The sequence below is a fragment of the Egretta garzetta genome, unplaced genomic scaffold (assembly GCF_000687185.1).
Source record: "Egretta garzetta isolate BGI_Z169 unplaced genomic scaffold, ASM68718v1 scaffold334, whole genome shotgun sequence".
In the NCBI taxonomy this organism is placed as follows: Eukaryota; Metazoa; Chordata; class Aves; order Pelecaniformes; family Ardeidae; genus Egretta; species Egretta garzetta.
In genome coordinates this window covers 858,077-868,000 of record NW_009259431.1, presented here as the reverse complement: position 1 = coordinate 868,000, position 9,924 = coordinate 858,077, and positions in this window count along the sequence as shown.

Sequence of the window (9,924 nt, the reverse complement as noted above, 5' to 3'; positions counted from 1 at the left end):
CAGCCGGCCCGCGCCCGGCCGGGGGCAGGGGGGAAGCAAAGCCTGTAATGCTGTAGGAATGAAAATACGGGTGGGTTTCGACTCGTAATGGACCGGCAATGACCAGCTTGACATCATAGCAACTGTATTACAAATAATTCAAAGCAATTAAGGCGCTGAATAAGTTGTGTTTTTCCTGTACAGCCTGCTTTCAGGGTGCAGGAGAGAACCTATTATTTAACCTGAGTGTCATAAAGACTCAGCTTCGGGTAGCTCTGGGTGCTTGGGCTGCCTTAGAAAGGATGATACAATCGCCTCGTGTGTATACCCTCTACATGTAAAATGCTGCTAGCCCTCAGCTGAATTGAGACCCTGGATGTAATAAATGTTTGGATTTACATTCACTTAAAAAGCAGAAAACTTTGGTCTTCTCTTCCCTGGGCTCTTTTCTTTCTCATCTTCTTCCATCTTTACACTTCCATTATCACAGGAATTACATATTTTGGACATTCTACATGAATAACGTTCAAGCGGCAAAGAACTTTTGTCAACTGATTGAACCAACTCTCGTACCCCTATAAATACTCACCAGCAGAACGATATCCTCAGATCCTGTCACTGTGTCTTAGTGAATAATGTTGTAAAGCTTCCTGATGGCTATGTGGGTGTATAGAGGAAAAGAGAGGGAACGAAGATAAAACTAGCATTAAATAACGTCATATACTCTAAATGTCTTCCTCCCTGAAGCTAGTTTCGAAATGCAGGTTTCCCAGCTGACTTTGGTAGCAAGATGATGTGGTCAAAGGAAGCACCCTTCCTATTGAACCTTCAAGTAAATCTTGAATGTTTTTGGTGTGATGCACAAAAGAACTGCATTAAAAAATGAAGGTGACTGATAAAAGAGGTTTTCTTAGAAACATAAAAGCTGGGCTGTCGTTATGAACACTTCCAGTGACACACAATAATAAAAATCTTATTCCCTCAGCTGGAGCAACCAGGGATAAATGTATGCATCTCAGTGCTTTCTAACAAGACCTTCCTACACGATGGCTGCTGCCCCAGTTAATGCGTCTCTTTTCAGCCTGTGGAGTAGCAAGTCTTTGTAGCCAGGACAGTGTCCTGTAAAACGTCATGTGAGTCTGTCTTGGACTTTGCTGCCCACCTTTGAAAAAGTTAAAAAATTCTTCAGGATATGTTAAATGTCTCCTTGATAAATGCTCAGCAACACTTTTTAAAACACGAGAAAGAGGGTTAGGGCAAAAGAAGGAAGCATCTCCAAAATATGTGAGGCTTGGCAGTTACCATGAAAAAAAATCATGAAGATGTGGGAGGCCAGAAAAGCACAGCAGGAACTCCTTTGCTGTGAAAATGTGCAGCATGTGTAACTTGCTAAATGCCTCCTTTCTGTGGCTTTAGTTCCATGCTACAACACCTATGAGGTTAATAAATTACGAGTGTTAAAGCATGCTGCTGCCAACACCAGTTTATTGAACAGCAAAAGGGAAATGAGACCCTGGATTTGGTGCTATTTGACATAATAACTCTGAGCAGTTATGATTAGTATCATAAAGAAGGATATTTTTTTATTTTATAGTATATAAATTGGCATCATTAAGTTAAAGCTGCCTTTTAAGAGAGTTTTCCTACTGTAAAAAGCAGGTCCCATACAGATGAAGTCATATGACATTCTCCTGGACTATACAAAACAGACTAAAATTGTGGATTATTGTCTTCTTGGTGCCTCGTTGTTGAGTTTTTTCTCACAAGAACAATTCATTAATATTAAATGTTGGATCCCAAATATTTTTACTGAATCAATATTTATAGTTTGTTCATTTTAGTATCTCACAGCTTGGACAAGACAGAAAAATATTTTCTCTCCTCCCACTTTAAAATGCTGTGGTTTCATGAATCCTGAAGTTCATAGTTCACGTTGCTTGTCTGAGCTTCAAAATACAGACCACTCATGTGCTTTGCATTTCACTGGTAGAAATGAAAGAGGTTTTCTATATACTTTTGTAGTTAAGACATTTTAAATGGCATTACTAAGTCAGGTTTTGGAAGTGGTTTCGTGTCTGAGAATAGGAAGTTTTCCACAGTGGACCTTAGGGTGAGTTTCCTTATCACAGGAATGCTGTATTATCATTCAGTTCAACCTTGAACAATTCAAGTTTGTTCTATGTTGCCTTAGTTTTTATTAAAAATAACAAAAAGTCAATGTCTGTGATAATGCGACAAAATCAAAATTCTATTGAAAATCTTAATATAGGTCCATATTTAAAATGTAAATCTTCAAAAACGGGCACTGTAATTGTGTGTGTTTATGTTCTCTGACAGACAACCTTGTGTCCTGTCTGCGGTTTATTCTTCAGCAAGTTTGTCGTCTTATCAGTGATGTGGTCGGCTATAAACATAGCCCTATTTCAATAGCCACTTGGTAACCTTGGCCTTGAAGAATGTTTTTTTTTCTCTGCTGTATGTAAGCCACTCATGTTATCTCCCGGTGGCTGTTTCAGAGCTGTTATTTTGTCCAGTGCAGGCAGGAGCTCTTAGGAGCTAAGTGATTCCCCATCGTGCCATCTTCAACAGCTTTGGCTGTAATTTCTGTAATTTCAGAAGATGGAAAGAGGGCCAGGATTATGTATAGTTACACTGAACCCTGAATAGCAATAGCCTCTCTTCTTCCTATCTTGGAAATGTGTAGAGAAAGTTTAATTATTTACAATGCCAGGTTTGAATATGCAACCTTTGGGGAAGCATGGGTCCAAAATCCATCAGGATTGACACCAGGTGCTGCTCAGTAGCAAGGGCAGAGGTTAATTTTGGTTTTGCTGTTCAGGAGCTCCACATTCATTGCTGTCCGGCAGCTTACTGTTCATCCTGGGGAGACTCACTTGGTGAAATGCCTTCCTTTCCATGCTCTCTAACATTATCATTCTTGTTGGCTATTAGTAGTAGTCCAGGAATTAGTAAACAGAGAAAAAAAGCAGAGCAAGCGTGTGGGGTTAGTATAGCCGTTAGTTATGGTAGTTATTTTTGTTGCTTCTATTACTGTGCAGAAATGCTAAAATCTCCCAGCTAGTGTTTGGGTCTGGGTGCCGTGAAAGGGCTCAGTGTTCAGCTGACAGCGTGAGGCAGGCTCTGCCCCAAATCTGTTGTTACCGTCTCGATGTGAGGCTCCCTCCTGCCCTCCCTCTTTCTCCTCCAGTGTGTGTCTGCCTGTGTAAGGGAGGCACCTCAGCAAGGAGGAGCAACCCTCTTTCTCTGCAGAATATAAACTAGCGTTTGATAGCTGTAAAAGTTAAGAGAAAAGGATGCTTTTTCTGTATCCCAGGGTTTCCTATAGGGATGCAACGCAGGGGTCGAATACAGGCTGGCTGGGTATGGGAGCAGTGCTAAGGGGATGCTGGGCCCGACTCTCCAGTTTAGTGCTGCTCAGTCTCAGACCCACACACTGCTGCGGTGGGTCACAGCCGCCTGTACCAACACTACATCCAACACCAAGTACATTCACCATGTTAAACAGAGTAGGGGGGGGACTTCTCAGAGCATCATCAGATCTAACGGGCCTGTTGTCGCTTTGGCTTCCATCAAGAAGGATGAGGTGGGCAGAGGGTGTCCTGGCTCCATCTGGATGTATGTTTGCTGGAATACGCTTTCCAAAGTAATAGTAGTAAGGTAGCTTTTCTTAGACCAACTGGTACATCTGGAAGAACTAGCAAGCTTCTTGAACAGCTGAGCAATACCCGTCCACATGGGCTGAGAGCAGAGCTAAAGTCTGAATTTTAAGTGGTGCTTATCTTCAGCAATGCATTAGAAAAGTAGATATTTGGGCTATCAGGCTGCATGTACCCAATGGCCATTTGAGTGATCCCACTGTGTTGGGTAGGATACCTTGGATTTTCATTGTGGTATTTATTTTGTAACACGAGCATGTTGATTTGCTTTGCATGGTTTTTCCCGTGTTTGTGATTTTTCAATGGTGTACCTTCACCTTTGGCATTGCACTTGGCTGGTTCTTTGTCTGTGGGAGGAGTCTGTTGGGAATTTTACAGACAGTAGTTGTTTGAATGAAAGGACAAAATAAAACATCTTTCTGAGCAAAGAAATCCAGTCTGTCCGTGTTTAAAGACGCAAATAAACAAAGGTGAACTCACAGAGATGAATTAAGCCTGCAAATGGCGTGGAAGTTCAGTCAGGAGGTGAATTCAGCACAGCACCGTTTGGAGGTCTGTGAATGAGGGATGCCCCCGGCTTGGAGAGCTGAGTTTTCTCTGTGTCTCAGCAGTAGGTGGAAGTGTTGGTGATAGGAATCGGGGAAGCCAGGTTTCCTCGGCTTGTCCAGGTAGCAGCTTTGGCTATGGGCCTAACTGGCAATCGCGAGCATTATCCAGCAGTGCACGCTTTGTGGTTGGCAAGTCTGCCTGCTGCATTTATATGGCTGCTGAAAGAAGTGGACGTGGAAGATAAGGAGTCCCTGGGGAATATAGCTTCCAGCTGAGAACATGCTGTTAAAGCTGCCTGCCTGCTCATTATGCCCATTAGCAACCACTGCATTTACATTTCCCTGCTACTTGTCATAGCCAGGCTTCAGACATCAAAATCTGTCTGCTTGTGCAATAAGTTAAATCTCTCTTCCAGTATCATTTTAGCGATTTACGCTTTCATTTCCATTTCATTAAAGAAATTGCTCATGTCCTCTGCAGCTGTCGTGCTTTGCCAACACCTCCAGATATACTTCCTCTCTCATCCTTTTTCTTTGGCCTCTGATGGTCTGGCAACTAGTGCTGGGATGATGAGTATTGATTTCCCAGCAGATGTTAACTCTAAATAGTAAAAAAAGAGTAATAAGTGCTTAGAGTTACCTGTTGGCTTTCCACTTTTCGGAATAAGATATGGTAGCCCCTGGTTTTGAGAGCCTATCTGCAGAACCCCCTCTCAGTCTGGGGGCACTCTGGAGATCTTAAACGCTCTTAAAACCCTTCTCCTGTGGGCACAAATATGTGGCTGCTGAGGTAGTTTCTAGGGGTCTGCGCTGCTCGTTACAGCATGTTTTGCTCTTCTGTTCTGCTGATTTGAGCACGGAGGAGTTTCTTCGCTTTAGAAGGGCATTGCTGGGAGAGCTGGGGTTTGGAGGCAGTACAGAGGCCCAGCTAGGGATTATGTTTGTGCTTCTGCTGGCAGATCTAGTAAAGGAGAAAGTATCCCTGATGCCTGTGCTGAAAGCAAAGGAAAAGTCTGGTTTGAAGGCAAAGGAAAATCTTTGTATTTTCCAGAACTAAACCTTCAAAGGTGCTGCTTGGCTGGGAGGGCAGACAGCTAGACATACAGCAGAAAAGCTTTTGTCTCTGAAGTCTGATTTTATATCCCTTACAGAGTTGCCTCTCTTGCAACATTGAAGGTATTTTGCGGGGCACTACAGGATTTGTAGTGGATAATGTTGAGTTTGTAGGTTGTAATTCAGAATTTGCTTTTTTTTTTGGTATGTTTTGCCTTGAGCTTGAGTGCAGCTGGTGTGGGCTTCTTAATAAAAATATAGGGATTACCTTTTGTAATGAAGCAAATAATACATGACTGCGATGCAGTGCCAAAGTCTGAATGCTCTGGTGGTTTGTGGCTCAAATATTTATATTACTAAAGTAAATTATTTGCCAAACTTAAAAAAAAACAAAAGGTACTTAAAATAAGAAAATAGAGGCAGAAACTTTGTTCTATGGTTTACACATGCCAAGTGTTAGGTATGCTTAGGATATCACATGGACTGGTAGCAATATTAAAATAGTTGATAAGCCACACGGTTTCCAAGAGTGGGGTAATGAATTAAGTCCGGGTTTGGCTTATGGGGATTCTGTGATGCCTAATAAAAGCTGACCTGAAGCACTAATAATGTCTCACTCTATCCATCTATGAACCTCAGGTTTCTGAACCTCAGTGTATTTGGAATTTTCCAGGGGGTTCAGGAACACCTGTTGGGTTCCTGAAGAGAGAGGCGGGTGCATACACACACACAGGTGCACACACCATGATCACATAAATCTTGCTTGTTTGAGAAACAAGGCTAAAAATACCGTTGAATGTGAATCCAGGTCAAACATGGTGTTGACTGTAAAATCTAGCATGATTTTATTGACCTAATGTAGATTTTTCTTTTTGAGAACAACCCAGGAGACAAACTGAAGGCAGAACTTTCTTACAAGGACATTACTGCCTTGAACTGTTTTCAAAATCAGTTTTTGAAAGTTCTTAAGGCACACAGTTGAGCAAATGAATGCTCAAATGCCTAACAGAGGCTGAATTTTGCCTTGAAGCTCAAGGATGTTATTTTAAGACTCTTTAAGAAACAAATCTCATCCTCATTGATTGGTTTTGAGCTTTTTACTTGAAATAGTTTTAGGAAACAAGCTTTCCTGAAAGAGGAATTTTCATAGAGTTGAAGTGATCTAAAATAAATGCTAATAACATGATTTGTAGCTACCACACTCATCTGGGAAACTATGGTACCAACAACTGGATTAGATTAGGTGGTAGCTGTGAACATTTTGGCACTAACTCTTTCAGAACTTGATTTTAGGATTCCAAAATGATTGTGTGCATGTAAGCAAGATCACCGGTGTAAAGCAGTATTCAGCCCTTGGGAATCTCATTTATCCTTATTTCACTAGTGTCATTAACATGCCTTTTTGTTAAGCTAAGCCTTATTCGCACGGGTAATTTTAAGCACAGTAGCAGTTTTGCTTCAGTGCCTGATGTAGTTGTGGGCATCTGCATAAGCTGTAACTTGCAGTTGTGCAGTTCTCCATGGATTTTGTATCTGTTACATCCTCCCTGCACTAAAGAAGACAAAGTAGAATGTCTTAAAGTTGCTCACAACCACTCCACCCGCTAAAAGACGAGATGCTCGAAAAGAACACACCGGCTGTTTTCAGTGTTGTTTTGCTGCACCTCACCCACAGTTTGTTTTTAATCATTCTCATGAATGATTTACTGTTCCCTTTCTATCATGTTACTTTTTCATTGTTGTCTTCTCCAGCAGGCAAAAAGCTTTCAAAGGGTTCTTTAGGTTTTAATGTATTGTTTGTCCTACATACCGGGCATGACTTATTCAGAAATGTGTAATAAATACACAGCTCGTCTTGTTTCTGATTGTTTGCACAGTTGACAGATTAATGGCTGACTAGGTGATGGATGAATTCTCCGTTCTAGATGAAGTTAGGGAGGGTGTGTGGGTGCAGGTGGGATCTCGAAGGTCATACGTAAGTGCTAGTGAGCTCATTCAAGTCCATACAGATGCACCATTTTATACTCGTGGATAATGTGCCCGTTTAACTCAGAGACTTTACTTCCAGGACGTCTTTCCTGGTAGCAGCTTTGTGCACTTATCCCTGATTATGTCATATAGATATAATTCTTCTATCTTCAAAGAGGTATGCTTGTAAGTGGTTATTTTTAGTTTGTAGATGTCTGATTCTTTTGATTAGTAGCACCTATTTTGGCTAAAGAAGGCCCTTATTTCCCCTGCTTGCTTTTTTCTCTGGTGGACTGAGACAAGAAGTGCTGCGATAGGGGGTTTTGGTAGTTTAGTCTATCTGCTACGAGGGTAAGTCTCTGTGCGAGTCTCTGTGCTCTGGAGGATGTTTACTAGTACACGTTTGATAAAACTTCTTTTAATTTTATAGGTAACAAATTGTGAATCTCGGTGCTGCTTGCTGCTGCCACCGAGACTTGCAGTGAACAGCTGAGTCATACAGACGAAGCCTGAAATGTCTCCCCTCGCAGATGTGAGGGGGTCCCACCGCTTCCTCTGCAGAGAGTCCTGAGCTACTGCATTCTGCACCCTGCAAAACGCCTGGGTGGGCAGGAGGGCGAACGGCTTGGCCCCTGCACCGTGTCCAGCAGCGTGCTAATTCTGGTGCTCGGGGAGGCGTACCGTGACGTGCGCAGGCAGATCGCTCACCGCTCACTCAGTTCCTGGGGCAGCAGGGAAGCGGGCAAAGTAGCGGTGGGCTGCCAAGTCACAGCCTGCTAGCTAGGTTGCTTGAGAGTCAGCACAAACCTCCTTATCCCCTGCTATGGAGTAAACTGCTCAGTAACCTCTTCTCTTACCCTAGCAAAGGCCTTAAAGAGGCAGCTCTGTAGCTTACTCTGGGTTGTGGCAGATTTGCCTGATTTTTGCCTGTTCACTTATTGTGCTCCAGATCTGCAGTGTTGTGTTCGCCATAGCGATTCCAACCTACGTATTTCTGCTGAGGGATCGTTGGAAGATGTGATCGGTGTTGGGGATGTCCGTCTCCCTGCATCCATGGACTCTGCACAGGGCTATTGCACAAGAGGCTGTGCAATGTATTCTTCCAAACAACCTGCTAATGAGAACAAGTGAATCAAAGGAGAATTATTAGTCATGGGTTTCCCATAGCAGTCTCTTTCATGGACTGCTGACTAATGGCTGCTTCTCAACAAATAAATAGAAGTGTCAGATAAAATGAAGTCAGATTCTTAAGCCTTTACTCAGGACCAGCTGAGCTTCGGCCATTCGCTCTGACTACTTTTGAAAGCTTGGCATGCATCGCTCGCATGGGAGACCTGTGTCAGAGCTGTGAAAAGCCCTATATATCTTAACTCTTGTCCTGTGCCTTACATCTTGCCCATTTCCCACTTACACTAACTGTGCTTAAAGCTTTTTTAGAGGGTCTGTCATTGTGAACGGTCTGTGCTAAGGCAGTAAAGACAGACAGGATTCTGTTCTCAAATCCTGCTTTGAAAATCTCTTCATAATGTGCCCCTAGCAGAAACTCCTGGTTTGTTTATTTTGATTTGTGCTTTGGCTGTGGCTGGATGCCCAGTCATGGGCCAGAATCAAACTGGCTGAGTACCAGCACAGAGCAATTTGCAGCTCCATGTAAGTGACTTCAGTTCATTTTGGCCACGTCCCTGCAGCGTTTCCCAGAGCCAGTCATCTGTGCTTCAGCTGATCGGGGTGCAAACTGAACTCTGCCTTGCCTGGCTGAGCCTGCCAAGGAAAGCATTAGCTAAGCAGAAACAGCTTGTAGCTGAGGGCAAAGGTGAGCATGCGTTAAGCATCCACATCTTGATGCAGAAAGGATGCAGCTACAATCAGAACAGGGGAGAGGGGACTGGGCAGGCAGACAGCCGCCTGAGGTGACCCACGCCACACTGCTCGCTGAGAAAGGCCTCTTTGTCTCCCTGCGCTCTGCCTGCCTGTTCAGACTAAGATGCAGAAGAAGTGCAAGAAACCCACCTATCTATGGCCTTGATGACATTTTTCTGTGTCTTGGCATTGCCTTTTTGTGCTCAGAAAGGCCTTGAATATGTTGGACCATTGCATATATCTCAGCCCCAGCCAAGCAGAGATATTTGTGCAGCTGGCTTTGCAGTTCCCCTCTCCCTAATGTGCAGGCTAGGGGATAGAGAGGGGGGTCTGAATGCTGAGGCACCTTTCTAACAAGAGGATTCACTGCTGAATCACAGCTGGGAGACAGGAGAAAGAGACTGAAGTCTTCCTTTGTGTCTAGGAAGGAGCAGGGAGCAGAGGTGGGGACGAGACCTTTAGCCATCACCTACCCCTTTAGCACCGGCTGGTGTGTCTGCCTGGTCCCATGTCATACAGCACGACAGTATTTGTGTTGCTCCCCTGTACCCATTTAGATTAGAGCTTGACCTGAACTTCCAGACCTTATTTTGAACATAGCTAATGCAAGCCTTGCTCTGGCAGAAGCCCTGCTGTGTCCATGAGTATCTCCCAAAGAGGCAGGACAGTGTTTCTTATCAGTTTTGCGGGGAACAGTCTTATCAGAGTTCTTGGATTTCACCTGGACATGCACAATTCCTTCTTGTTCTGACAAGACTTTACCACTTTGATAAATTCTGTTTAAAACATTCCCCCCCCCCCCCCCCCCCCCCCATGGCTAACCTAACAAAATGCAAATT